The sequence below is a fragment of the Acinonyx jubatus genome, chromosome C1 (genome assembly GCF_027475565.1).
Source record: "Acinonyx jubatus isolate Ajub_Pintada_27869175 chromosome C1, VMU_Ajub_asm_v1.0, whole genome shotgun sequence".
Taxonomy (NCBI): Eukaryota; Metazoa; Chordata; class Mammalia; order Carnivora; family Felidae; genus Acinonyx; species Acinonyx jubatus.
The window spans coordinates 60,573,925-60,601,846 of NC_069381.1; the positions used below are offsets into that span (position 1 = coordinate 60,573,925).

A 27,922-nucleotide genomic window follows, 5' to 3' on the forward strand; every position below is an offset into this window, starting at 1 on the left:
TCCTTACTGTGCTTGTTCATAAATTTTCAAACATCTGGGAAGAGGCTGTAGATCTTGGCACAGCAAATTATGTTCTCATAACTGGTTAGGTGAGGTTAAAGAAGTAATTTCTTCTCAAGGACTATGAGATGATAAAATGAATTTTGAAAGAATAATCCTTATTTGAGTACCTGAATGGTTCAATCGGTTAAACATCTCACTTTTGATTTCGGCTCAGGTCGTGATCTCACAGTATGTGGGTTCAAGCCCCACTGTCAGGCTCTGTGCCGACAGTGCAAAGACTGCTGGGGATTCTCCTCCTCTCTCTCTGCCCCTTCCCCATGTGCGTGTTCTCTCTCTCTCTCTCTCTCTTTCTCTCTCAAAACAAACAAAAAACTTAAAAAGAAAAAAATAATCCTTGGCTAGAATTTTATTTCAATTCTCTGTGGTGTTTGTTTGTTTGTTTTACCATGTAAACAGGTGCCTAATTTACCCATGTGAGTTTGTCATGTTCAGTCATGACACATAGAGCTTTTATTAATTTAGGACTGCTTCCTAGGTCTATAGAAGGGCAAATCTCACCCAAAACACCCTTTCTTAAAGTATACACCTCAAAACAACAACAACAATAACTAATCTCTGTGTTTACTATGAACATAATCAGAAATAAATATCCATGTACCTATTAGATTACTTCATCATTTTAGCCAGTTCAACTTAACAACAATGGAGTGGAATAGAATCAGTTTGTTGAAAATACATATGCCCTAAGATTTTAGATAAGAATTAATGATGCAAACCTTTCTTCCTAAAAGGAGAAAAACATCAAGAAAACATAAGATTCTAAATATGCAAACAAGACAGAAAGATAGACTTTTGATACTATCCTAAATGATTCAGTTAAAATTCCCTAATGCCATCCATGTATCATAGGAAGATATTTGGTCTTTTCCAAATACTCTTGGAATTTCATAGTGAGAACTGTAATAGGAGTGTCTTTATTTTCTGGTATTCAGATGAGGTAACTCTTTGCAGGGGTGCTAGATAACTTCAGGATAGAACCTGACCACCAGAAAGACCAAGCCTGATTAACAGCCTGGAACTTTCATCCTTATCCCCTCTAGGTTGGTAAGATGAGACTAAAAGGTGCATTTATCAAGGTGCTGGGAGGGTGGTTTACCCTAAAGGGGCATGAAAGCTCTGTGTACTGGCATGTTCCCCCCATATAGTGCTTAGGTATCTCTTTTATTTGGCTGTCCCTGGGTTGTAGCCTTTAAAATAAACCAGAAAATGTAAGTAAAGTGTTTTTCTGAGTTCCTTAGGTCATGAATGAGGGCTGTGGGAACCCCCAATCTCTAACCCATCAGTTAGAAGCAGTGGGAGCCTATGACTTGTAATTGGCATCTGAAGTGGGGCACTCTTCTAGCATTTAGCTCTCTAAGAATTGGGATCTAAGGCTAACTCCAGGTAGGTATTATCAGAATTGAATTGAATCATTTGACACCCAGTTGGTTCAGAGAGTTGGAGAAGTAGTGTTGGAAAAGACACCTGTATTTGGTATCAAGAGGAAAAAGAAAACCTCTCATCTTATATATCAGAAGTAGTTTGAGTAAAAACAGGAGGTCAATGAAGTGTTTCAATTTTTAGTGCCAACTGCTTTTTACTTGCTTCCGTAAAATAAACCTCTTTCTTCTCACTGAAAGCAAAGCCCATCACCACCACCCCATATCTCTCCGCCACGTTGCTCTACCAAGCAACAACTATCTTGCTTCACCGAGATAGTTTGGCATAGTTTATTACACTACTTTTTCAGAAAAAAACATACCTGTGGAATTATATACTCTAACAGTCTTATAATAAACATGGGAAAAATAAACCAGTATGACCTCCCTTATACTATTGTATTGAAGGCTTTCTTATTTCTTAACCCTAATCTCTTTTTTAAGGGACTCTTTCATTGTCCCTTAGTTTTATTGCTATTCTTTTTCCTTTCATTGTTCATGTTCTTATTGTTTTTAATAATTAAGACCTCTAATTGTTTAGACAGTGATTGTCAAGAGTAAACGAAAAGGGTTTTAAAGAAAGTAATCAAACTGAAAGGGAAAGCCATCTAAAATTTGCCTAGTGTTGAACTGAATAAGAGATAAAGTACTTCACACACTTTGTAAAATGACATCAAAATTCTAGATGTAGACTTACAGTTTTGATGCTAAAAACATGAAGATGACCTATTTGAACTCATTTTCCCACTCTCCACTCACAACCTCTCGCTGGTTTCTGCATTGTGCTCTGTTCACTTCATCTCTAAAACCCCTTAAGAGTAACCATCAATTCATACAAACTTTGAGGATGCTTGCCTTCCACTCTGGTCCTCAGTAATCTAGGTCTTGGTGGTCTAAGAGTGTATATTGGAAAATATCCCATTTCCATCTACTCATACATGCACTCCTCAAATCTGTCAAAGTCATTAAAAATGAGAGAAGGCTAAGAAACTCACACCTGTGACAGCTTTAGTTAATAAACTTATACTAAGATTTGTTCATCAATTGTTACATATGTTACATACTAATGTATGTAATGTACCACATTAATGTTAGATGTTAATAATAAGTAACTAGTGGGGGGTATATGGGAACTCTGCACTATCCTAACAATTTTTCTGTAAATCTAAAGTTATTCCAAAGTAAAAAATTTTATCAACAATTTTTATACATGATATTTGCTTTCAAGAACTAATAATAAGGAATGGAGACATTGGAAGGAAATATTTTTGGGTTGCCCACAGAAAGGTAGTCCCATCATGGTTATGATTGTGGAGGACATAATATTATATAACCAATAAGGTATTTAAAAATTTGACAAAGCTGTTCATCTGATTTGGTTTCCATCAGGCCTCTAATTATTCCTAGTGGTAGACATTGATTTAAGTTCTGAATTGTTCTTATGTCATTTGCTCAAGAATTAAAGTTTAAAAGATAAATTGTGATGTGTCCTCTTCCCAAGCTATAATTTCAATTAAGAGAATGGAAGCTTCATATGCCATCATTAATTTCAGGTGTTTACATCATATCTTTAAGAATACTCTTGAGGTTTTCTGGTCATAAACACTGGGGAAAAAATGACTCTCCACCTATATCCATTCACTTGAATTGTCATAAGCAACGAAAGTCCTCAAGTACAAAACTAGAAAAGGAAAATAATGCATTTGGGAACCTATCATTCTCCCCTCCATTCATTTCCCTAAATTGGATCTGGTATTAACAAATTCAGTGATATGATGCTTCTTATAAAAGGAATAGGAGATTTCTACAATTCAAAAAGGTTTTTTACTGCAATTTGAGTAGCTTGTAAATTATGCTACAACTTTAGTCTCTAAATTTATGTTACTGTAGCTTCTTTCTCTTTAATAGTTGCATGTTTCCTGTTTCACTTTTAGTTCCAAGCCATACTAGAATTTATTCTTGGTCTCTGTAATGGTAAATTGGATGTTAGCTGTATGAAATGCACTGATTGTGGTTATCTATTGCTATATAACAAACTACTCTAAAATTTAACAGCTTAAATCAAATAACATTTATTATCTTGCAGTTGTTGTGGGTCAGCAATTCAATAACAGTGCAGCTGGATGGCTCTGACTCAGTCAGAGTCTCTAGTGAGACTGTAATCAAATATTCAGGCAGGGCTGCATTCTATCTCAAGGTTTGACTGGGGAAGGATATACTTCCAAGCTCACTCACACTGCTATTGTCAGGGCTCAGAAGATCCATTTCCATACTTACTTATATGTGACTCTTCATAGTGCTACTTCACAATAAGGGAGCTCGCTTCCCAAAAGTGAGTGATTGGGGGCGGGGGGGGGGGGTGGTGGAGAGAAAATGAGACAGAGACAGAGAGTCAGAGAAAGCTCAAGACAGAATCATAATATTTTACAACATAATCTTGGAAGTGACAACCCATCATTTCTGCAATATTCTCTTTATTAGAAGTCAGTAAGTTCAGCCCATACCCAAGAGGAAGGCATTACAGAAGGATGTGAATATCAGGAGACAGGGATGATTAGGGATCATCTCAGAAGCTGTCTACCACAAGTGACAACTAGTATCTTTCCCTTTTTTCTGAAAAAGTTATAAAAGCAATAAGGAGATCACACATGAAACAGAACCAGACAAAACAGCGTAGCTTCCACTTTCCATGAGACTGAAAGATATTTAATCCAACCATAAGGGCTACCAAAATCAGGGGTCATCTTCTAAAAACTACAAGACAAAATAGAAGTAAAGGAAATAGTAGGGAATGTAGAGATTGAAGCAGTAATTAGGATGACTATGTAATTTATTCCTCATGCCAGGGAAAAAAAAAGTGGTGTAATTTCACTCATTGTGAGAAATTCATATTTGAAGTATAGGAGAAACCATTACTCATTTTCTTTATTGGCAAAATTATCTAAATTTGATAACTAGCATTTTCTTTCCTTTTTTTCTTTAACAAACCTGGTATTTCTTTTTTTAAACCTATTTTTAGTGTTTTTTTAAATTAGTTTTTGAGAGAGAAAGAGAGAGAGAAGGAGGGAGGGAGGGAGGGAGGGAGGGAGGGAGGGAGGGAGAGAGCGAGCGAGCATGAGTGGGGAAAGGGCAGAGAAGAGGGAGACACAGAATCCAAAGCAGGCTCCAAGCTCAGGCTGTCAGCCCCTACAAGGGGCTCAAACTCATGAACTATGAGATCATGAGCTGAGCTGAAGTTGGACGCTTAAATGATTAAGCCACCCAGGTGCCCCAATAACTAGCATTTTCATTCATTACTGGTGAAGGTTCAAATTGGCACAATCTATAGAGTGGAGGATACATAGTATTTGAATATATATCAAATTATGAATCTATGTACTTTCTGATTCAGTAATTCCACTTCTGGAAATTTACTTCATGGATATCTGACACGTATCACATTATTTATTGCAGCATTATCTGTAAAGCAAAAGTTTGGAAACCATATAAATATTCATTAATAGATAGCTAGTTAAATAAAGATAGGTACCAAAAATGAAATCCTATGAAGCTGTTAAATACGAAAAATATATGTAGATAAGGATGATATTTCTGTATACTGATGTGGGAAGACCCTCAAGATATATTTTTAAGTGAGAAAAGCAAAGTCCAGATCGATATTTATAGTAGGTTATATTTGTGTAAGAAACAGGGATGCATTGGTTTTCTATTTTTACCATAAAATATTAACACAAATTGAGTAGGTTAACACAACACAGATTTATTACTTTACTCATCTCAAATCTGGCATGGGTCTCTCTAGGCTAAAAATCAAAGTCAGCAGGCTCTGTTCCTCTCTGGAGGCTCACAAGGAGAGTCTGTTTTCTTGCTCATTCAGGTTGTTGGTAGAATTCAATTGCTTGCACATAAAGGACTGTTTCTTTGCCAACAAGGGCAGGTCAAGTCCCTGTTACTCTTTGAATCTCTGCCACCTCGTCTTCCCTGGGTGCATCCCTTTGGTAGCTCTTCAGCCTTCCTCCTCTGTTTCTGAGGGTCCATGTCATTACGCTGGGCCCACCAGAATAATCCAGGATATTCTCCCTATTTTAAAGTTTGTGGCCTTAATTCTATCTTCAAAGTCTCCTTGGCCTAGCCATGTAAGGTAATATACTCATAGAATCCAGGAATTAGCGTGTGGTCATCTTTGGTGGGGGCATAGGAAATATTCATTCAGATTTGTTTGTTATACACACAACTAAATTATAGAAAGATATTTAGGAAACTAAGAAAAATGGTAACATGGAGGGAGCAGATGGGAACTGGGCAGATGGGATAAAAAGAGAAATATGACGAGTGAATTATACTACATATCTCTTAACATATGCTTAGAACCATGTGACTATATCACCCATTTAGAATTAAAAAAAATGGATATCTAATAAAATGGTGAAAACTGTGTAACCATACATTTATTCAAGAGTTTTCATCTTCTCTTCCTGTCTGTGTAATTAAATTCTCATTCTGGGCCCACAATGCTGAGAATTCTGATTTATAGTTTGCTTGAGAGATACTGTCAAGAACATCAGTATGATCTGCATTGTTCCTTCCTATGATGTCACAAAGGGACAGCACCCTCTTTTCACACAGTGTATTTTATTTTCCTTTTAAATTGATTTTTTTGTAGTTTATTCCACCTGGTTTTCTTTCTAAAAAATTCCACAGATCTGTTTTCTTTGGTCATCCAGAAAATATTCTGCCAGTAAACTTAGTTTGTGGATTTAATTTATCGACCTCTTAAATTCAGGTAGAATGTGAGCAGTCTTAAGGATTAATGCTCATTTTACAATTTGTGTTTGATCCAAACCTCCTTAAATTGACTTCCTTTTCAATGTTACATTGTGATTTAGATTCCTCTTGATTGCTATATCCATAACCACCTGGGTTCAAACATTTTTGTTGCCATAAAACAGGTTCTGAAACACTCTTTTCAGCCTATTGTACAGGGAAGTATTTTAAAATGCACTATCTTCTTCAAAGAGCCCAAATGCGTTTTAATTTGATTCTTACAATCTTTCTACTGACCAATTCCATCATCGTTCAGTTTGATCAATTCCAGTAATCTCTTATGTAGAAATGTGGAAATGCCTTGTGTCTGCCCTCCAATTCATCAAGTGAGTTTTCGAGACTGGAGGCTGAGATGATCTTAAGAGTCACATAACTGAAGCATCTGCATACATGAATCACTTTACAATTTCACCATGCAAGATGAATGGATCATATTTACTGTGAATTTGGTAGTTATTTTATTACACTATTGAATTGAGTGAAAATGGAATAGTTCTATCTCACTTTTATGCTGCCATTCCCAGAACACCCTGACAAATGCTTTGCTACATCTTAAAGATCTGAACACCTAACACAATTTACAATAACTAAGTAGCAACCAAACACGCACGCATGCGCACGCACACACACACACACACCTTCAAGTAGAAACTGTGCCTAATGGGGCTTTTAACAGTTATCAGTTTTGTAGTTAAGCCACTAAAGACAAAACACAGACAACAGTATGCATAAATTGAAAGGCTGTTACACAACACACTTGAAAATGTTATATTTACATGGCAAGCAGCTTATTATATTTACATGAACATCTGGTACAGGTTCACTAAAATCTTAAAAACAGATGGACATGGAGAAAGAACTAGTAATTAACAAAGCTATATGTTGATTAAATCAGCATGTGGTTAATTCTAATGATTGCTGATCTTTGTTAAGGATGGTGAGACTTTTCAAAAATCAAATCTCTTTAACTGACATACCAATTGACCGAGGAAGCAGCGATAAGTACTCTGGTCATTAACATGCTATTTCAGTATTGTTACCACAAAACTGACTGCACATGGCACAGTCAAAGAAGTAAAACTCAAAAGCTAAGATTCAATTGCACCTGCAGCCCTCTGGTTCTTATTATATCTACAGAGGAGAGCTGAGCAGCAACATTATTATCATTTGGGAATAATCACATACAGAGACGTATATTATTCGAATATCGTTTCCACATTCTGAATCATTTCAGCCGACTCAGTGCCTCCCGCTGCCCTCCATCCATCCTGAAGTCACATTGTGTACTTCTCTGAGCTCTCCAAATAGCAGCCTCTGGTTGCCAAGCGACCACAGATTTCTACAAGTGCCTCTGCCATGTGTACTTAAACTGCGGTTGGCCTTTTTTTTTTTTTTTTAACTTTTCAAAGTTTAGAAAAATAAATATCTGAAAGCCAGGCAGAGCTATGTATGTTTTGAAGGAGGGTACTGAGAAGTCAGAGCAAAACCCCTTTGGAGATGTTGTGTCCATACCTCTCTCTTTTAAAAACGCCTTTCAATATATATTATGCTAACAAATTAACTAATTCATCAAATAAGTGAAAATAAAGCTGCCTCTTTTTCCTAAGATAGTAGATATTTTATGTCTGACACCAAATGAGTGGATAGCTGTTCCTGCAGTTTTCTATCAAACATTACAGAGCTTCAGCATGGATGTATAGAATATCAGTTCTGACAGCCAATTTATAATCTACGAGCTCTAGTTATGGTCCTTTTCTCCGATGGAGTTTTTCTAGGTTGAATAGCCTTGGTGTCCAGGGACAGTTATTGAAAACTTTCTCACTAGTTGCTTTTAACACCAATTTGCAAAGAGAGGATAGATTTTAGAGAACAGATCAGTCATTGCTATGTCAGAGAATGGGTCTTGTAGAAAGCTTTAAAGAAAAGACTGAGACCTTAGACAACATTAAAAATAAACAATACATCTCACTAAAAATTAAGTTTATCTCATTTAAAATCAAACTTATACACATATTTTACCCTTTGTAAATTTTTACATTTCCAGGTCAAAATAGACCATTTTGTTTTCATTTTATTGGGTTCTTATTTTCATCCTGACAGGGTTCAGGATGTACTATCCCAAAAGATGCCCCTTGGTATATTGACTATGCTAAATGGAAGGAATTTGATGAAACAGCAGAAACAGGGAAGTCACTCGAGTGACTCTCCCTTCACCCTTCTGCCCAGAAACAGGTTAAAGCTCCAGAGGTTGAAGCTCCAGATATCTCATGTAAGAGGTATCTTCCCTATACCCAGAGGAAAGGGGCATCCTTATCTCTGAGGACAAAGGGACATGGAGAAGAATCCAAACATGACTTCCTAAGTAACTTCCTAAGTTACTACTAGCTTTCCCCAGTTTACTACACTGACCTCTTACCCCTTGATCTATCTTATTTCTTCCCTATTGTCTCCTTTTCAACAGAGCATAAAACACTCAAGTTTCACCATTTCATTGGGTCTTCATTTCCTTTTGAACTCCCAAGTTACGTAAAACTTATATTAAATAAATGTGTATGCTTTTCTTCTGCTAATCTGTTTTTGTCATTTTAATTTTCAGACCCACCCAGGATCCTAACAGAGTTGAGAAGACTTTTTTCCACCCCTACATCACTGAGTTAATTGTTTTCCTGAAGTGTGAGCAAAGACTATTGTGACTGACAGTTATCACTTAGAGATTTAGATTCTTAAATACAGTGTGTTTGTTTTTCTTTTTAAGAAGCTAAACCTAACTGGAACACCTGTGAATTTCAGAAGAGAAATGTATCTTTATCAGCTATGGTATGAATGGTTCTTATTGTATAACCCAAGACGAGGAGGACTCTGGAGCTGAAATGCCTATGTCAGAGTCTTGGCTCTATCACATACTAGCTGAGTGACCTTCAACAAATCCTTTTCTTTGTTATGAGTTGATTTTCTCATCTGTAAAATGGATAAGATATTAGTACCTACTTAATGGATGTCGTAAAGACTAAACGACAATAAATGTAAAGTGTTACTACCTGACATATACAAGTGATATATATATCAACAATAATTATTCAACTAGCCTCCTTTGACTCTGTCCCTGAATTTACTTAGCAGACTCAAGTATCCATTATTAATAATTTATCTCTCTTTGATCTGTCTCCATTGGGACCCTTATAAGACATTGCCACTGCTGGAAGACCAAAATGCCAAAATGTAGAATAATTAGGAATGATTCAGGGTATAAGGTTGTTGGGAAAACGCCCAGGCTACTTAACATTGAGCTGTTAGTGATAGCATAACTGAAAATGCAGGCAATGTCACCATTTCAGGTATAAGGTGGGTCTGCTATTTCCAACCCACTGCTTGCCTCAGGATCATGGATGAACCTTGTATAAACCACTAAGTGAAAAAATATTCCATGAGAAACAAAAGAATAATTTGCTTCATCTTATAAAACTTCATTAAATGAGTTAAATCATGAGTATGAGAAGGTAGAAAAAAAGAAGAGATACAAATTGATGAGTAGATCTACCTCTTAGACTATTTTCAGCATGCTTCTCACAATTTTATACTTACGGTTTGATTTGCATATGTGGTGAAATGATTACTACAACACATTTAGCTAACATCCATGTTCTCATATATACAATGAAAAGAGAAGAAAGAAAAAAAGGAAAAACAAAGAAAAAAAAAGGAAAAACAAATGTTTCCTTGTGATGAAGAAGAACTCTTAGGATTTACTTTCTTAACAGCTTTCCTATATTTCGTATATTAGCGGTAACTATAGGATTTACTTTCTTTGTTATGATGATCTGTGATCAATGATTACAACTTGCTGAAGGCTCAGATGATGATTATCATTTCTTAGCAAAAGTTTTAAATTAAAAAATATATATATATATGTATTCTTAGACAAAATACTATTGCACACTTAATAGACTATAGTGTAGTGTAAAGATAATTTTTATATTCACTAACATCCATGTTCTTAGGATTTACTTTCTTAACAGCTTTCCTATATTTTGTATAGTAGCGGTAACTATAATGTCATCATGCTGTACATTACATCCCTAGTACTGATGTATCTTATAACTGGAAGTTTGTACCTCTTAACCACCTTCCTCTAATTTCCCTTTCCACTCTCCACTGGTAACCACAAGTATGATCTCTTTTTCTATAGGACTGCTTTATAAGAAAGAAAGAAAGAAAGAAAGAAAGAAAGAAAGAAAGAAAGAAAGAAAGAAAGAAAGAAAGAAAGAAAGAAAGAAAGAAAGAAAGAAAGAAAGAAAGAAAGAAAGAAAGAAAGAAAGAAAGGAAGGAAGGAAGGAAAATAGAGAGAGAGAGAGAGAGAGAGAGAAAGAGAGAGAGAAAGAGAGAGAGAAAGAAAGAGAGAAAGAGAGAAAGAAAGAGAGAGAGAGAAAGAAAGAGAGAAAGAAAGAGAGAAAGAAAAGAAAGAGAGAGAGAAAGAAAGAAAGAAAGAAAGAAAGAAAGAAAGAAAGAAAGAAAGAAAGAAGTTTAGATTCCACATATAAGTGAAATAATACAGTATTTGTCTTTGTCTCTCTGATTTTCTTCAGGTAGCATAGTGCTTTCAAGATCCATCCATGTCACCGTGTAAGGTTTCCCTTTGTGTGTGTGTGTGTGTGTGTGTGTGTGTGTTGTTTGTTTTTGTGGCTGAGTCATATTCCATGATACAGTTATATCTTGGAGATAGCACAGATTCAGCTCCATATCATTGCAATAATGTAAGTCAAATGTAGTTTTTGGTTTCCCAGTGAATATAAAAATTATCTTTATACTATACTATAGTCTATTAAGTGTGCAATAGTATTTTGTCTAAGAATACATATATATATATATATTTTATTTAAAACTTTTGCTAAGAAATGCTAATCATCTGAGCTTTCAGCAAGTTGTAATCATTGATCACAGATCATCATTACAAAGAAAAAGTTTGAAATGTGTAAGAATTACCAAAATGTTACACAGAGACATGGAGTAAATGCTATCAGACAAATGATACAATAGGCTTATTTGATGCAAGGTTGCCACAAAACTTCAATTTGTTTTTAAAAAATGCAGTATCTGGAAAATGTAATAAAGCAAAGCACAATAAAATGAGGCATTATTGGTATATATGTGTGTGTGTATATATATATACATACATACATACATGTGTATATGTATATGTGTGTATGCCTATACACACACACATGTATATATAAATTGACATACATACACAAAACATAACATCTTTATCCATTTATCCATGATGTACACTTAGGTTGCTTCCATGTCTTGGACACTGTAAATAATGCTGTTATGAACATAGGGGTGCAGATACTTTTTCTAGTTAGTATTTTCATGGTCTTTGGCTATATTTCCAGAAGTGGAATTGCTGGGTCATATGGTAATTCTATTTTTAATTTTTGAGGATACTTCATATGGTTTTCTAAGTAACTGTACCCATCTACAATCCAACAGGGCACAAGGGTTTCCTTTTTTCTGCATCTACACCAGCATTTGTTATCTCTTGTCTTTTAAGTGATGGCCATTCAGGCATGGCATGAGGTGATATCTCACTGTGTTGTGCTTTTTTTGTTTTGTTTTTTGTTTTTTTGTTTTGTTTTGTCTTGTTTTGTTTATATTTCTCTAATGAGTAGTGATGTTTTGGATCTTTTCATGTACCTGTTTGGTCTTTCATATATTTTCTTTGGAGAAATGTCTGTTCAGGTCCGTTGCCCATTCAATTTTTATTTTATTTTATTTTATTGTATTGTATTGTATTGTATTGTATTGTATTGTATTGTATTGTATTTATTTTGCTATTGAGTTATATGAGTTCTTAATATATTTTGGATATTAACCCCTTATCAGATATATGTTTTGCAAATATTTTTTCTCATTTCATAGGTTTTCTCTTCATTTTGTTGATGGTTTCTTTTGTCATGGAGACGTTTTTTAGTTTGATGTAATCCCACTTGTTTATTTTTATTTTTGTGGCTTGTACTTTAGACATCATAGCTAAAAAAATTATAACCAAAATTCATGTCAAGGAGGTTTTTTTTCCTTTTTTCTTCTAGGAGTTTCATGCACTCAGGTCTTACAATTAAGTCTTCAACCCATTTTTAGTTAATGTTTGTGAGTGGTGTAAAATATGGGTCTAGTTTCATTCTATTTCATGTGAGTATCCAATTATCCCAGCACCTAAATGGTGCTGAGAAAATTCTTTTCTCCATCAAGTATTCTTGGCTCCCTTGTCAAATATTAGTTAGCCATGTGTGCCTGGGTTTATTTCTGGGCTCCTAGTTCTGTTCCATTGGTCTATTTGTCTGTTTTTATTCCATACTGTTTTAGTAAGTATAGTTTTATAGCGTAGCTTGAAACCAGGAAATATGACACCACCTGCCCTCCTGCTTTGTTCTGCTTTCACAGGATTTCTTTGGCTATTCAGGGTCTTTTATGGTTCTGTATACATTTTAGGAGTGGTTTTTTCTCTACTTCTATAAAAAATTCCCCTGGAATCTTGATAGGGATTGCATTGATCTATAACTGGCTTTGGTAGCATTGACATTTTAACAATATGACTTCTCCCAATCCATGAACACGGGACACATTTTCATTTATTTGTGTCTTCTTCAATTTCCTTTCATCAATGTGTTGTAGTTTTCAGAGCAGAGATCTTTCATCTTCTCAGTTAAATTTATTCCTAAGTATGTTAGTTTCAATATTTATATTGAATATGAAGAACAAAGGATCAAGACTAGCCACAGCACTATTAAAGAAGAACAGTGTGAGGATCTTTCTGTGTAAGGTATAAGGATTTATTATAAAGCCATTATAAACTGTGGTGTCAGCACAGTGATAACAACTACTAGATTTAAAGGGCTAACAGAAACAGACCCATGCACATATGGAAACTTGATAAATGTAGGGGGAAAGTACGAGAAAGAATGAAAGATAGTTTGTAACCAGAATTCCCAAATTTCATGTGAATGGTAAAAGAATGAATGTACAAATAAATAAACAGACAAATATATGATAGTTAACATATAAGTGAAGCTGATCAAAATAAGCAAAATTAGATGATAAATTATCTTTTCTTGGCCACCTGAATATCAACTCAACAAACCAGGTAAACTAAATCTCCACTTGACTTTTTGCTGTGTAAACATAGTCTGAAAGACATTTAAAAGAAAGGAGGATGTTGTGAGTAATTGACCTTTTCTCTGGAAAGGAAGTAGTGGTATTTTGAAGCACTACAGTAACATCAAGCAGGTCACACAAAATGAAGGTCATTTTTTTTATTGAAAAGGGGAAAAAACACCATGGAGAAATTCATTTTCTTGTCTAGATAATGAAAAGTCTTATATAGAAAACAAAATGCATAAAGCTTTTTAGGGGAACATTATGCTTTTTTCTTGAGCTTCGGTACTGTATCACATTATATTAGCATAGCATTTTGTAGAAAAAATGTATCTGTCATCATTGACATCTTGGGCTGTGAGCCTCTCCACCTTAACTTCAAGGTCACCTGAACTTCCAGGGGCAATTCCTTTGGATTAAGTTCAGCCACACTCTTTCAGTTTCAAGTATTATGAACCTCATCATCTGTTTTAAAAGGCAAAGCTGTATTCTGCAGCAGTCCATAGTAACACAGAATGATTTTTTTTTAAATCTTTTAAACATAGTCTTCTCAAGGAGTGAACACGCAAAGCTGACCTTATCAGAGAGGCAAAATACAGCTCCAATTAAAATTGAACTGGGGAGGGGTTGTTGGAGGGTGATCTCAAACTTAAAATGTAAGCCCCATAGATAAGGAAATGCTGCCATGTGCAACAGCATCTTTATTCTCATTCAGTGATTACGGGGATCAACAAGACATTGCTAGAAATCATTTCAGTTAGCATGGATGCTACTGTCAAGATTAGATTAATTAAACTAATAAATACCAAGCACGGATCAAAAACAACTAGTAACATGAAAGAAGTCAAAATATGAGAGAGGCAGTATTGCTGAGAAGTTTTTCGAAGACCCCACTGGCCTAGTAGGATTGAAAAACCTATGCTTTTGAAGAAAATAAAATAGATCAAATGCCAGATAAGTAAGTATAAGTCTGTAGGTCCAGCATTTGCCAGAAATGGGCACTGGAACCAAGAAGAACTTATCACGGCCAAAGCAGGAAGCAAAGTACATCTAGGTGAATTCAGCAGCTTCACTCTGACATCCAATCTCACAACAAATCACATTGTGTCTCACTGGAAAGTGTTTTGTGCCTTCTTAATTGAATGCTATATGTTGGTAACTGACCATGTAATAGGAGCAATGACCTAAGGATTTAATGACAGGAAGGATTTAAATTATATCTGCATTAACAAAAGAATTTATGCTCTTTTGTAGTGAAGAACGAACTATGAAAATATGCCACGAAATCCCAAGGCATGTTTTAATACCATGTTAATAAAAAAGAAAAACAAATAGAATTACAGCTGCTGATTGGAATTAAAAAAAGAGAAGAATGACAGGAGGAATAGAGGCACGGAGGGAAGAGCAATAAAGAAATAAGGGAAGGAACAATAAATTATTCTACAACTATCCTAACTAGTGGAGTATGAGACATGTTCATTCAAGTAGAGATGCAAACCACAAAAGGAGCCGTCTATTTTATAAAAGTCAGTATAGGCCCAAGAAGCTGTCCATCTGTTTTTTTTTTATTTTTTTAATTTTTTTTAATGTTTATTTATTTTTGAGACAGAGAGAAACAGAGCACGAATGGGGGAGGGTCAGAGAGAGAGGGAGACACAGAACCTGTAGCAGGCTCCAGGCTCTGAGCTGTCAGCACAGAGTCCGACGCGGGGCTCAAACTCACAGACCATGAGATCAAGACCTGAGCCGAAGTCGGACGCTTAACCGACTGAGCCACGCAGGCGCCCCATCTGGTTTTAAATCCCAGTTTCTTCTGGAGGATCTTCAGGACAGCCCTACTCTCAAAAGTTTCCCTCTGAGAGATGCCTGGGGCTACTTGTGTCTTTGAGAATCAGCCATAGAATTACAGTTTTCTAGAGCCAGAAGGAAACTTCAAAACCATACATCTTTGGTCCAATGTCACAGATCATGGAAAGGCTGTTCATTTCTGGGCCAATATGTTATATATTGTTTATTTACAGTTATTTTAAAAGACCAGAGAACCATCACAAGCAGAACAAAATGGTCCTCATATATGATACAGCCACCTCTCCAGAAATCAGTTTTTCTTTTTATATCTATTATTGATTCCAACCTTGGGAAAACCTTCTTATTATCCTTCAAGCTTTGCTAAAAATGAGGTACTCAGGGTCAAGAAAAAAATTCCACCAGTAGTGCTCAGACTTTGGGAATAAATGACCTCCAGGATGCAATTAGCACAATCCCTCACCTGGGAGATGGTAAGAACCAAGAGAAAAGAGAAAAGTACCTAGATTCAAATGATGACTTTTAAAATAATTTTCTGTTCCGGCCACATTTTACTCTAATGACCATGCTAATCTAGTCTTGATTAGCGTGACCATGAAAATAATTATCATTTATATGCAATTTTAAATCTTAAAAGTCTTTGTTAAAATGTTCTTTCCTGCTACAGGACATGCAATATTGACTAGAGTAATGAATTCATTATGGTGTTTCTAACTTTTTTTCCCCCGAAGTCTATAAATGTATATCTTATAACATATCCAAGTGCTAATATTAGCACATAGACTTTGTATTGAATCTTTAATGTGTCTTTCTGGTAATTAATATTTTAAGAATTAAAGTTATATGGAATTTTGCTGTAATATGTGAGGAGACATTTCTGTAATGCATTTATTGTAAACTTTTTACATAGAAAATTATACCCTTCCTGGTCTTTGTTTTCTCTTCACGTAGATCACTCTTGTGTGAAGAAAGCAAAATTTACCTAGACTTAAGTACTCACTGACTATTTTGTTTGAATATAGAAACAAAAAATGTGTTTGTCCTAACCAAATAATAATACTGAATAGACCTGCTTCTATTTCCTAAGCAAATGGACACATTTATGTCTTTTAATGCCTTAGAATTATATTACCAATAGATGCATTTGAAATACAGAAACTATAAGCAGATTTTAATGTTACAAAATATATGCAACAACAACAAAAATGACAGTGATTCAAACAGAGCAACATGATATCATTTTAAAAGTGTTATATTCCAACAGTTCTTCTTTGTGAAAATTTAAAAATAAAACTGCCAGTCAACTGGCAGACACCTTCCAATCTAAATGAGGAAGATGCAAGGTAACTTCCACATTTGCAAACATAACATTTCTTCTCAACTATAACTATCAGAAGTTTATAAGAAACAATGTATTACCATGATAAGAATGTGTCTAAAGGAAGTAGTCATAATTTTTATCTAAAAAGTACAGCGTTATAAAATTATATGAGAATTGGGATACAAGAAACTAAGCTTCTAGGTGTTCTAAAAATTTTTTGTCTATTATTTTTATTTTATCAATTTATTATTTTATAAGAGAAACAAAATATGACTCTTACAGAATACTAGGCTAAGGTACACAATGCTTTGAGATGCTAAGAATATCGGTTGTCTGTTCTTTTGTGTTTTTATTACTCTTAGGGCATATAGGTTAGGCTGCGATTACCAAAGTGGAGCAGATTCACTATATTATAAGAAATATAGTTTCTAGTATTACATTCAGGAGATTTGGGTTTAATAGGTCTGGAGTGGCATCTGGGAAGCTATTTGAACAAGCATTCTAGGTACTTTGGTATAAGACATCTACTGACCTGTATGTAGGATTCATAGGGTAGTTAAATAATGATGAAACTCAAAATAAGCTGACATGGGAAGTTAGCCTTTACTCTGTTATCTCTTACCTACTTTCGTCTAGGGATATCACAGTGACCCTGTAAACCTCAACTTTCTTATCTGTAGCAGGAGTGTATTTTGAGAATCAAATGAGACACAGATAATACAACGGCCAGGTAAGTAGGAAATTATGATACAAATCCTAATTCCTAGCATACAGTAGGTTAAAATTAGTGACTATGTTGATAGGGGAGATGCTATGTTATATACGCCAACAAAAGTATTGAGGTGTTCATTTGTTTGCTGATCTCTTACGCAAGGGGCACTATGTGCTCATTAGAAGCTCAAAATCTGGTGTCAAACACACTGTATCATACCTTAGCTCTACTACTTTCTATTTTGCAGTATTGGAAGTATTGCTTAATCTCTCTATGCCTTAGTTTCTTCATCTATAAAATTAAGATGCTAATATAAAACTCTATGAGATCATCGTGAAGAAAAATTAAGGCAACACATGTAAAATACTTATTATGTTTTTTGAAATATATGAGAAGTAAAATATTATTACTATTTTTTAAAGAACTGTTTTTTTCTGTTTATTTATTCTTGACAGAGAGAGACTGAGCACAAGTGTGTGCACGCAAACAGGAAGGGCAGAGAGAGAGAGAGAGAGAGAGAGAGGGAGATAGAGGATACCAAGAGGGTGCATGCTGACAGCAGAGAGCCTGATGCAAGGCTCAAACTCATGAACCATGAGATCATGACCTGAGCCAAAGTCAGACACTTAACCAACTGAGCCACCCAGGCACCCCATAAAATATTGTTACTATCAATATTATTATTTTATTATGTATCAAATACTGTAATAGATGCTGATAAGCAAAAAAAGGAATATTTTTCTGGACCTATAATCAAATGCATCCATAAAGTTACAACTTTAATAGTGTTCAAGTAGAAGGCTACAGAGAGCCAGGAGATTTCAAACAAAGGATACCTAACCTAGTCTGAGGTCTGTGAGGTAGTAATGGGGGTTTTCTTAAGTTCTGATATTTTCAAAGGATAACAAGGAGTTGCCTACAGGTAGGATATAAGCGGATCAAAAGAGTGTTGCAAGTAAGAGAAGACAGTCGATACAGGGCCATGAGCAGTGGCAAAAACTGGTGATTACGCAGTGCAAAGGCAAAGTCACATAATCAGCTACAGAAACAAAACAAAGGTTGATGTACCATAAAACTAGAAGCCAGCAGAGGAAGAAGCATGCAAGCTCTTGAGGCCCTCTGAGTAGTATGCAATCATATCTCACTGATGAAAGAGGTGACTTCATTAGTTTAGAATTATAATTAATTAAATATGAAGAATAGATGTGGGAAGTAGAAATAAAATATGGAGAGACAACATGTCGAAATCACCATACATCCGAAACCATACCTATAAAACAAATGAAATTATTGGAATGAAAAGAAACATAATGGGAGACTGTAACATACCTCTCTTAATGAGCACACAAAAAAATTAGGAGCGTAGAGAAGATCTGGTATAAAGGGTAACTAGCAAATTTGATCTAATTGATACATAGAGAAAAAAATACACTGAAAAAGAAAGAAAATGCATATTATTTCAAATATGCAAAAAAACCCAAACATTGACAAAATTTACCATATGCAAGGTAATTAAGAAAGCCTTAATAAAATTCTAAAGATTCTCTGATTCTGTGGCTGTAAGCCAGAAGTCTATAACCAAAAGATAGCTAGACAGTCCCTATTTTCAAATTAAACAATACCAAATAACATGACTCAAAGAAGTCATAAGAAAATTTAACAATATTTTGATTAAAAATAATAAAATATGGCATATAGAAATTTGACAGATATGATAAATCTATGTGTATAAGAGTATTTATAGCCTAAAATGTACATATTTGAAAAGAAGAAAGGCTTAAAATCAGTTATCCAAGGAGCCATTGTAAGTACAAAATAAGAGTAAATTAAGCCCAAATAAAATAGAATAAAGGAAATAAAAAGAAAATAGAGGAAATTAATAAAAAGTAAAAATACATTATGAAATAGAGATCAGTCAAAACTTGGTTGAGGGACCCTGGTTGGGTGTCCAACTCTTGATCTCGGTTCAGGTCATTATCACCAGGGTTCATGGGATCAAGCCCCATCTTAGGCTCTGTGCTGACAATGTGGAGTCTGATTGGGATTCCTTCTCTCCCTTTCTCTGCTCCTGTTCATGCTCTTTCTCTTTCTCTCTCAAAATAAATAAACTTAAAAAAAAAAAAAGTTGGTTGACTGAAAGATAATCAACCACATATACTCAAAGTTTAATCAAGAGAAAAGAGAGAAGAAATAAATTACCAATTTCAAAAGTTAAAGGTCTATCACTATAGATTGTACAGTTACTAAAAGTTAATAGGGTATTTTGCATAATTTTATAAGCATAAAAATGTTAATAAAATGGATACATTTCTTGAAAAATATAACTCACAAAACTAAAATAAGATTTTAAAAAGTATGAATAATCATTTATTCATTTTATCTCTCCCTCTCTCTCTCTCTCTCTCTCTCTCTCTCTCTATATATATATATATATATATATATATGGATAGGTACTTTTCTGTATGTAAAAATGAAAGAGAGAGAGAAAAGGAGAAAGGAAGAAAGAAAAGTGCTAAGATTCCCATGACTTAACAAATTAGTTACAGATACAGGGAGCTAAATTGTCATCTTTTCTCTTTGAATATATGTCCAATAGTAATCTAGACCAAGTAGATCCAGTAACAAGAGGACCTGCTGTCTTTTAATGAAAGTCCTTAATAAATGTATTAAGGCAATTAATGGGTTTTTTCATTGAAATAACTTTAGATCTTTCAAGGAGAGAATCTGTACAAAAAAACTGGTTATACAAGAGATATATGCAAGAGCTAAGAAATGAATCAAGGACAGTAAGACAACACAGAGATTAGCAATATCAGGAAAGAGCTACACCCTTAGCACCAAAAGGACAAGGAAGGAGATGGTATTGTCAGAACACAGCCAGCCTGGGCAGCTAGTGCTGGAGGTGTGGAGGAAACAAACCAGCTTCCTGAATAAGTAGAGAGAGAGGGGAATAAATATCTGGTTTCTCCCCTCATCACACACCCCTAGCCTTCTGCCAGAGCTTCCCTGGAAATCAAAGGGAAATGAAATTGGTAAATGTTGGGTCTTATAATCTAAAGGAAAGCAGTGGAAGGGTGGAGCATGAATCTGAAAGCAAACAGGGAGTTTACCAGCATAGCAATCTAATCAGACCCAAATGATTAAAGACCTAACGCAACACATTCTGTAAAGTCTGGAAGCTAGATTTCTGTAAATACATCTATTATTGGTAGACTTTCAGGTAGAAGGGAACAAGAAATACTTCCTTAGAATCATTAATGAATGATTGACAGAAAATATAACGTGAGCATAAGTTTTGGTCCCCACTCTGGGTCTGCCAAGCTATAGGCCTTGTTTGTAATTTTTGTAATTTTTTTATCTATAAAATGTAGATAGTAATATTTGCCTTCAATTTTTTATCTATAAAATGTAGATAGTAATATTTGCCTTACTGAACAGAAACAAATAATAAAAGAGATATGAATAAAAGTGATTAGTACAATGTCTTAGGTGAAAACACACAGTAATGGTGCCTTATTATTGAAAATTAGAAAGAAAAAAAACATAAAAATGGTACCTTAAAAATAGCTTTATAAAAATCTTGCTTTAACTTCTTTTTCCTATATTTATCAGTATAATTTTATTACTATAATCTTTAAATCTAGATTCTATCTAATGTAAGATGTCATTATTTTATGCACTTTTAAGAAAAAAAACTCAACTATGACACACAATATTTCACCATCTTTCTCACTGAATTGCATGTCACTAGAAGTTAAGCAGTTTTTGTTTAAAGTCAGCAGGAAGTTCCTGACAAAATATAATAGGAGACCATATCAACATTGTCCTGTACAATGCATGAATTGATCATACCAGCCTCGTTCTGTTTTGAAATTTTTCATCTGCTCCATGGGATTGTCGATTTCTCCTGCCTTCAAACCTTGCTTAATATATGGTAGATGATCTTTTTGCATGTATCCCACTAAAAAAATGTAACACAGCCTCATCTATTTACGAATCAACTAAAAGTGAAAAGCTTCTGTACAGCATAGGAAACCATTAATGGAAGGCAACCTAACGAATGGGGAAAATATTTATAAACCATATATCTGATAAGGGGGTAATATCCAAGACATGTAAAGAACTCATACAACTCAACACAAAAAAAATAATCCAACTAAAAATGGGCAGGTGGTCTGAATAGACATGTTTCCAAGAAGACATACGACTGACCAAAAGGATTACATAAAGAAGTGTCTAACATTAATAATAAGGGAAATGAAAATGAAAACTACAGTAAGATATCACCTCATACCTATTAACAACAACAAAAAAAGCCTAAAAAAAAAAAGAGCAAAACAATACAAAACAAACATACAAGAAATAACAAGTATTGGCAAGTATGTGGGAAAAAAGAGAACTCTTGTGCAGTGTTGGTGGGAATGTAAATTGTTATACTTACTGTGGAAACAGCATGGAGGCTCCTCAAAAATTACAAAAAGAACTCCCATATGATCCAGCCATTCCACTTCTGGGTATTTATCTGTGGGAAATGAAATCATTCTCTCAAAGACGTATCTGCATCTCATGCTCACTGTAGCATTATTTATAATAGCCAACACATAAAGACAATCTAAGTTTCCATTCATGGGAGACTCGATAAAGAAATTGTAGTATAGATACAATGGAATATTATTCAGCCATTAAAAAAGTAAATCCTATCATTTTTGATAACACAGATGGAACTGAAGGGCATAATGCTAGATGAAATAAGTTAGACAGTTTCACTGTCAGGGGGGTATGATCTCATTTATATGTGGAATCTGAAAAACAAATAAACACACCTATAGGTACAGAAAAGAGATCGGTAGTTGCCAGAGTCAGTGGTGGAGGGTGGACAACATGGGTAAAGGCACTTAAAAGATATAAACTTCCAAACAGAAGTCCTGAGGGTATAATGTACAAATAGTGACTATAGTTAATAATACTGTATTGTATATTCAAAAATGGTTAAGAGAGTAGATCTTAAAAGTTCTCATCACAGACAAAAGTAAATCATAACTATTTATGGTAATGAATGTTAACCAAACTTGTAATCATATTGCAATATATACACATACCAAATCATTATGTTATATACCTAAAATTGATACGTCATTTCACTTTAAAAAAATTAAATTAAAAATAAAAGGAGGTGTATTGGGACACACAAAAATTTTTCCCCTAGGTATTTGAAAGCATTTATGTGTCAATTTGCAAGAAAATGTAGAACTGTGGTCATCTCTCTAAAGACAAATAGTTCTTTCAACCATACGAAATTAATGTCACATGGTTCTCTTCCCGGAACTTTCAGTATACAAAATAACCTTTGTTAAAATACTGAGCCATAGAGCAAACTTCTTAAAGTTATCTGAAATGTCAACTAAACTCCAAACAAGTTATTGTGAGAAACATACAAGCCCTACTTATGTAATGACAGTATGACAAATACCATCAAGTTAACACACCGTGCCACGGCTGTCATCTGATCAACAGCAGCTGTAAAATATCAGTGATTGTAAGATGCATCCTAATTTTAGATGTGATTCTCAGAATCTATAAAACATGATTATATTTACTCAGGTCCCAAGTCAAATCACGAGGAAGTGAAAAGGACAGAAATTAAAGGAAAGGCGAGTCAAATACAGACTTTGCTATGAAAAAAGGCAACATTTAACACATAGAAAATAATAGTACCTACTTAAGGATTTATCAAAACCCAGAACATATTTTCAACACTTAACTATTAGACGCTTATAATTTATAGGTTACCAGAGAAATAGGTCTTTTTACTTAAAAAAAAATTATAAGCATAAGTTTTATAGATTTTTTTCTAAAATCAGCAAATCATTTTTGTTAAAAGTTTGGTTGAAAAACTGATTTTACAGCATAGCTGGGATGAATAAGTGTTAAAATGTTTTATCTTAGGGGAATCATCTAAGTCATTATAAACTGAAGAAAAGGAAACACAACACATGATCACTATTTGCTCAGGAATACTGAACAGGCATGAAGATTCCAAAATTGAATGTAATGTGGGCATGAAAAAAATATCATTATCAAAGCAAAGAATAGCTAAGTTGTGTGATACAAATGTGATGACTCATGGAATTAGTAATATGTTGCTAACAGCACCTAATATAGCATCGAATTACATTTTTTTATATCCTTTATAGTCCTAGTTAAACCATTCAACACCCCTGAGAAATGAATCAATATGTTTATCTCTAGCTTATAGAGGAAGAAAAGTTTCAATAATTAGCTATTTTCAGGGGCCACAGAGAGAGTGGTGGAGATAAAATTAACAAAGAAGGTTGTGGCTTCTGAGCTTGGTTCATCCTGACTCTAGGGTGACATTAACCAAAAGCAGTTACAGCTCCATGTTAGCCAGCTGTAGCCACAGTCTGACAGACAGTAATGGGGGAAGATCTATTAAATCAACCTGAAGGAAAGAATGAACATTTGGGCTATGATTCACAAGGCAAAGTAAAACCTCAATGGGGTTCCAGAGGGAAGGGATGTTAACAGAGGCCTTGGCCTTTGATATGGATTGTTGTATCTAAAGCCAGAATCAAAACTGTAAGGAAACACCATAGCATCTGGGAGCATAAGAATCTAATGAGGATAAAGATTTAATTCTTCCTGAATTTCCAGATGTGGCTAAGAAGCTATTAACTTTCTAATCACTAAGCAGTCAGGATTGAATAGGACTAATAAGGAAGCTTTTATAGACTATTGCTTTCACTCATATTGGAACTGATTGCACCAGAGGGAAAATGCATATTTCCCCTCCTTAGAATATGCTAAAATATCAAGATCTGAATCCCCTCCATTTTCCAAAATCTTCCTCCATTTGCTTCACTCTGTCCACTTCTAACCTTCTCCAGTCATACAAGAGATCACACATAAATTAGAGGTAGGCCTCCTTATGGATTAACACTTAAAATATATATGCTTATTTAATTTAGGACCATTTGCATCTCAATTTATTATGGTGATTAATAAAGCAGCCTATTGTAACCAAAGCCTTTTGAGAAAACAAAAGTGAACACAGATAAGATGTATCTCTGGAGGACTATACAGACTAATGGGGAAATTGCATCTATAAATATGTAATCATAATAAAAGTAGAATAGGGTAAGTGCTAACTAGAATTTGACATACTTGTACTGTGGCAATCAGAGAGGGAATGATTAACTGCTGTTGGAGAGATCATTGTTAGTGACAGCTTTTCTAAGGAGATAGTATTTAAGTCTCTTTTGAAGGATTTCAATAAATAATGTAGGGGAGATAACTTCAAACTGAGAGACTGCATGAGTAAAGGCAAAAAACTTGAAAATTGCATGTTGTTTTTGGAAAAGCGAGAGGAGTGAGTTTTTCAAAGGGAGTGTAGGTTACAAGGAAAAATAATATGCTTCAACTTGTTTGAGCTTCTGATGTGTTGGCTGTTGACTTCAATTGGCTGTGTTGTATATTCTGCTTACTTGTCTTTTAATGTAGACTGTGGTCGAGTTTATTTGTCATTTGCAAAAATCTATTGTTTTGTGTGGCGATGTTTTTTCTAATGTTGCTCACAATACGTTTCATTGTACATTCTCTCCTACAGTGTGACACTGCCACAATTCAAACAAGTGATGGAGTTTTATTTCTCTCCCACTGACTGGGCTATCCTTACAATTTGCTTGTAACCAATAGAACATAGAGGAAGTGATGCCGCGTGGCCTCTCACGCTAGGTCAGAAAAGGCCATGTAGCTTCTGGCTGGTTCTCTTACAACAATTGCTCTCAGAATACTCCCTCCTGGAACCTGGCTGGTAGGCCATGAGAGGCTCAAGTGATACAGACACGTCGCATGTGTGTACTTCAGTGGACAGTACCATGTGATCCCAGCCTGAGTCCTCCTAGCCCAGGTGCCGCACATGGGACTGAAAAGCCATGTTGGAAATAGATCTTCTAGCCTCAGCTGTCTCAGTCTCCCTCTCAAGTCACCCCCAGATATGTCAGTCTACCCTGCTGAATTCTCATACATTGTGGGCCATAGCATAGCTTTTCCTGTAGCTGATCCTTTCTGCTTTAATGATCTGCAGAATTTGTGAGCATAATAAAAGGCTTTTTGGTGCCATGAAGTTTACAGTGCTTTATTATGAAGCAATAGTAACTAGAATACCTTCTTTCCTGAGTAAGGGAGTATTGCCAGCACATGGTTGTCCAGTTATTCTCTATGTCACAGACTTACCTGCAACTTAATGGGGGCACATTATTATGTTCTAGATCATGACATATGAACAGAAATGGTGTGTACACTTCCAGACCTATCTCATACACCCTGCAGTGAACTGTTGCAGACTCATAGGCAGTCCTAGGACTCAACATAAGCCTTCAAATGAGAATGATGCCCTTCAGGGGCACCTGGGTGGCTCAGCCAGCTAAGCATCTGACTCTCAATTTTGGCTCAGGTCATGTTCTAATGGTTCATGAGTTCAAGCCCCATATGGGACTCTGCACTGTCAGCAGATTCTCTATCTCCTCTCCCTCTGCCCCTCCCCTGCTTGTGCTTGTGATCTTTCTCTCCCTCTCTCTCTCTCTCCCTCTCTCAAAAATAAACTTAAAAAAAAAAGAATAATGCCCTTCAATACAGCAAAGAAATAAGATAGTAGGAATGAACCTACAATTTTGAAGAGCCCTCTATGTAAACTATTATGAGAGTGAAATAATTATTATTTGTTATAGCAATGAAATATTACACTAACTGTGACACATGCAATAAAAGATTCCTTCATTTTCTTCTCTAAAATAGACAGTGAAAGGCAATGCAAGCTAGAACACTGAATTGTGAGATAATTTGTTTCAGGCAGCTTGTTTTGAATACTGCTTCTTATATACAAAGATGGCAACATGAGAAAAGGGATTGGACTTTAAATTTAAACTCTCAAGGAAAGGCTTGATTTGCCCTCAAACACTTTTGAAAATAGATGCAATAAAAAGATGGAGTAAGGACTTACTATTTTCAGTCGTATTAAGAACTTGCCGCCCACTTTCAATTTGAAGGTAATAAAGATGATTCTCATTTCTTTGTCAACCTAAGGGAAAGAAACAGAAGCAAAACCTCTAATTTTAATGAAACAAAGAGGCATTTATATATCTGAAAACTATATATAAAAATTGAAAAAAGAGGACCATTAAATAGCAAAGAAAAGGAAAGTCAATCCTGTGTTCAACTGGGCTTTAGTGCAGATGGAGTGGAAAGGATTGGTTTCAACAAGAAGCAAGGCAGCTTAAAATCATAAAAGGAATCGCAAGAAACAGTATAGATGGATTCTGTAGTATACTGCTTACTGGCTTCCATTTTGTGAAGCTCGTTAAGAGTTGGCACCTATTCCCCATCCCTTAAACTTTGAACTAACCTTAGGACTTAGTCTGGTCAATCAAATGTAGAGGAAGCAATATGATGTGACGCCCAGGAATCAGCAGGTTTAAGCACTTCCCCTCTTGCTGTTGGGACTCTGTCTTCCAGACTAGGCTGTGGAATAATGAGGGAGGACACAAGCATCGAGACGGTCTCAACTAAGCTGTCTGAATCCAGCCAGCCCCCTGACTGCTGAAGCAACGGACTCCAGACACATGAATAAGCCCAGTAAGTATCAGCTAAGCCTACCACAGATAATGAGAACTGTGTTCTGCTGACTCTAATCTTGAAATAAATAAATGGTTGTTTTAAGCCATCTAGTTTTGGGGTAGCTTGTTACACATAAAATAGTGAGAAATCTCAAAAAAGCTGACAAACCTTTGATATAATATAAATAAAAGACATTGCACCAAAAACGGAATTCCCCTAGGAAGATACTGAAATAACCCAAAATTACTGGTAAATGGAACTGAAAGGGAGACCGGGCTGTAGTTAGTTCTTTGAAATACAAAATAACTAAAGGACGATAGAATGTGTCATAGTCAGCGCAGGCTACTAAAACAAAATACCATAGAATGTATGGCTTAAACAACACACATTTATTTCTCATAGTTCTGGATGCTATAAAGTCCAAGATCAAGATACTGTCATGTTCAACGTCTGGCAGGAGTGCTCCTCCTGGTTTACAGATGGTCACCTCTTGCTCACATGGTAGAGCAAAAGAGGTCTCTAGTGTCTTCCTCTTCTTCTAAGAGCACAAATACCACCATGGGGAATCCATCCTCTTGGTCTCATATAAACCTAATTACCTACCAAGGGACCCATCTCCAAATACCATCACACCAGGGGTTAGGGCTTAAAATTATGAAGACACAAACATTTAGTCTAGAATTGAATGATGGTATTAGCCCCAAGATGCTAGTGTTACTAACATTTATATCTGCCTTCAAAATAGAGTTCAATGAACAACCCATGAAATATCTACCAAAGTAGTCATCGGACCATACAAGGCAGTGGAGTATAAGATTGCACAGTGGTTTTGGAGGCCAATTTTATCAATTTTACTTTTAAAATATATCCAGCAGGGACACCTGGGTGGCTCCGTCAGTTGAGTGATCAATTTTGGTTCAGGTCATGATCTCGAGTTTCATGAGTTCAAGCCCCAGGTCAGGCTGTGGGCTGACAGCTCAGAGCCAGCCTGGA

The 27,922-nt window shown here is 35.3% G+C and overlaps 1 long non-coding RNA gene across 1 annotated transcript; it reads right to left on the reverse strand.

Annotated features, from left to right (window-relative positions):
• Positions 1-19,755: 19,755 nt before the first annotated feature.
• LOC128313893 (uncharacterized) lies at positions 19,756-27,685 on the reverse strand. Its single transcript, XR_008294969.1, has 3 exons — positions 26,718-27,685; positions 26,316-26,393; positions 19,756-21,818 (listed from the first exon to the last, which is right to left on the reverse strand). It is a non-coding gene; the product is annotated as an uncharacterized LOC128313893 (long non-coding RNA).
• Positions 27,686-27,922: the final 237 nt, after the last annotated feature.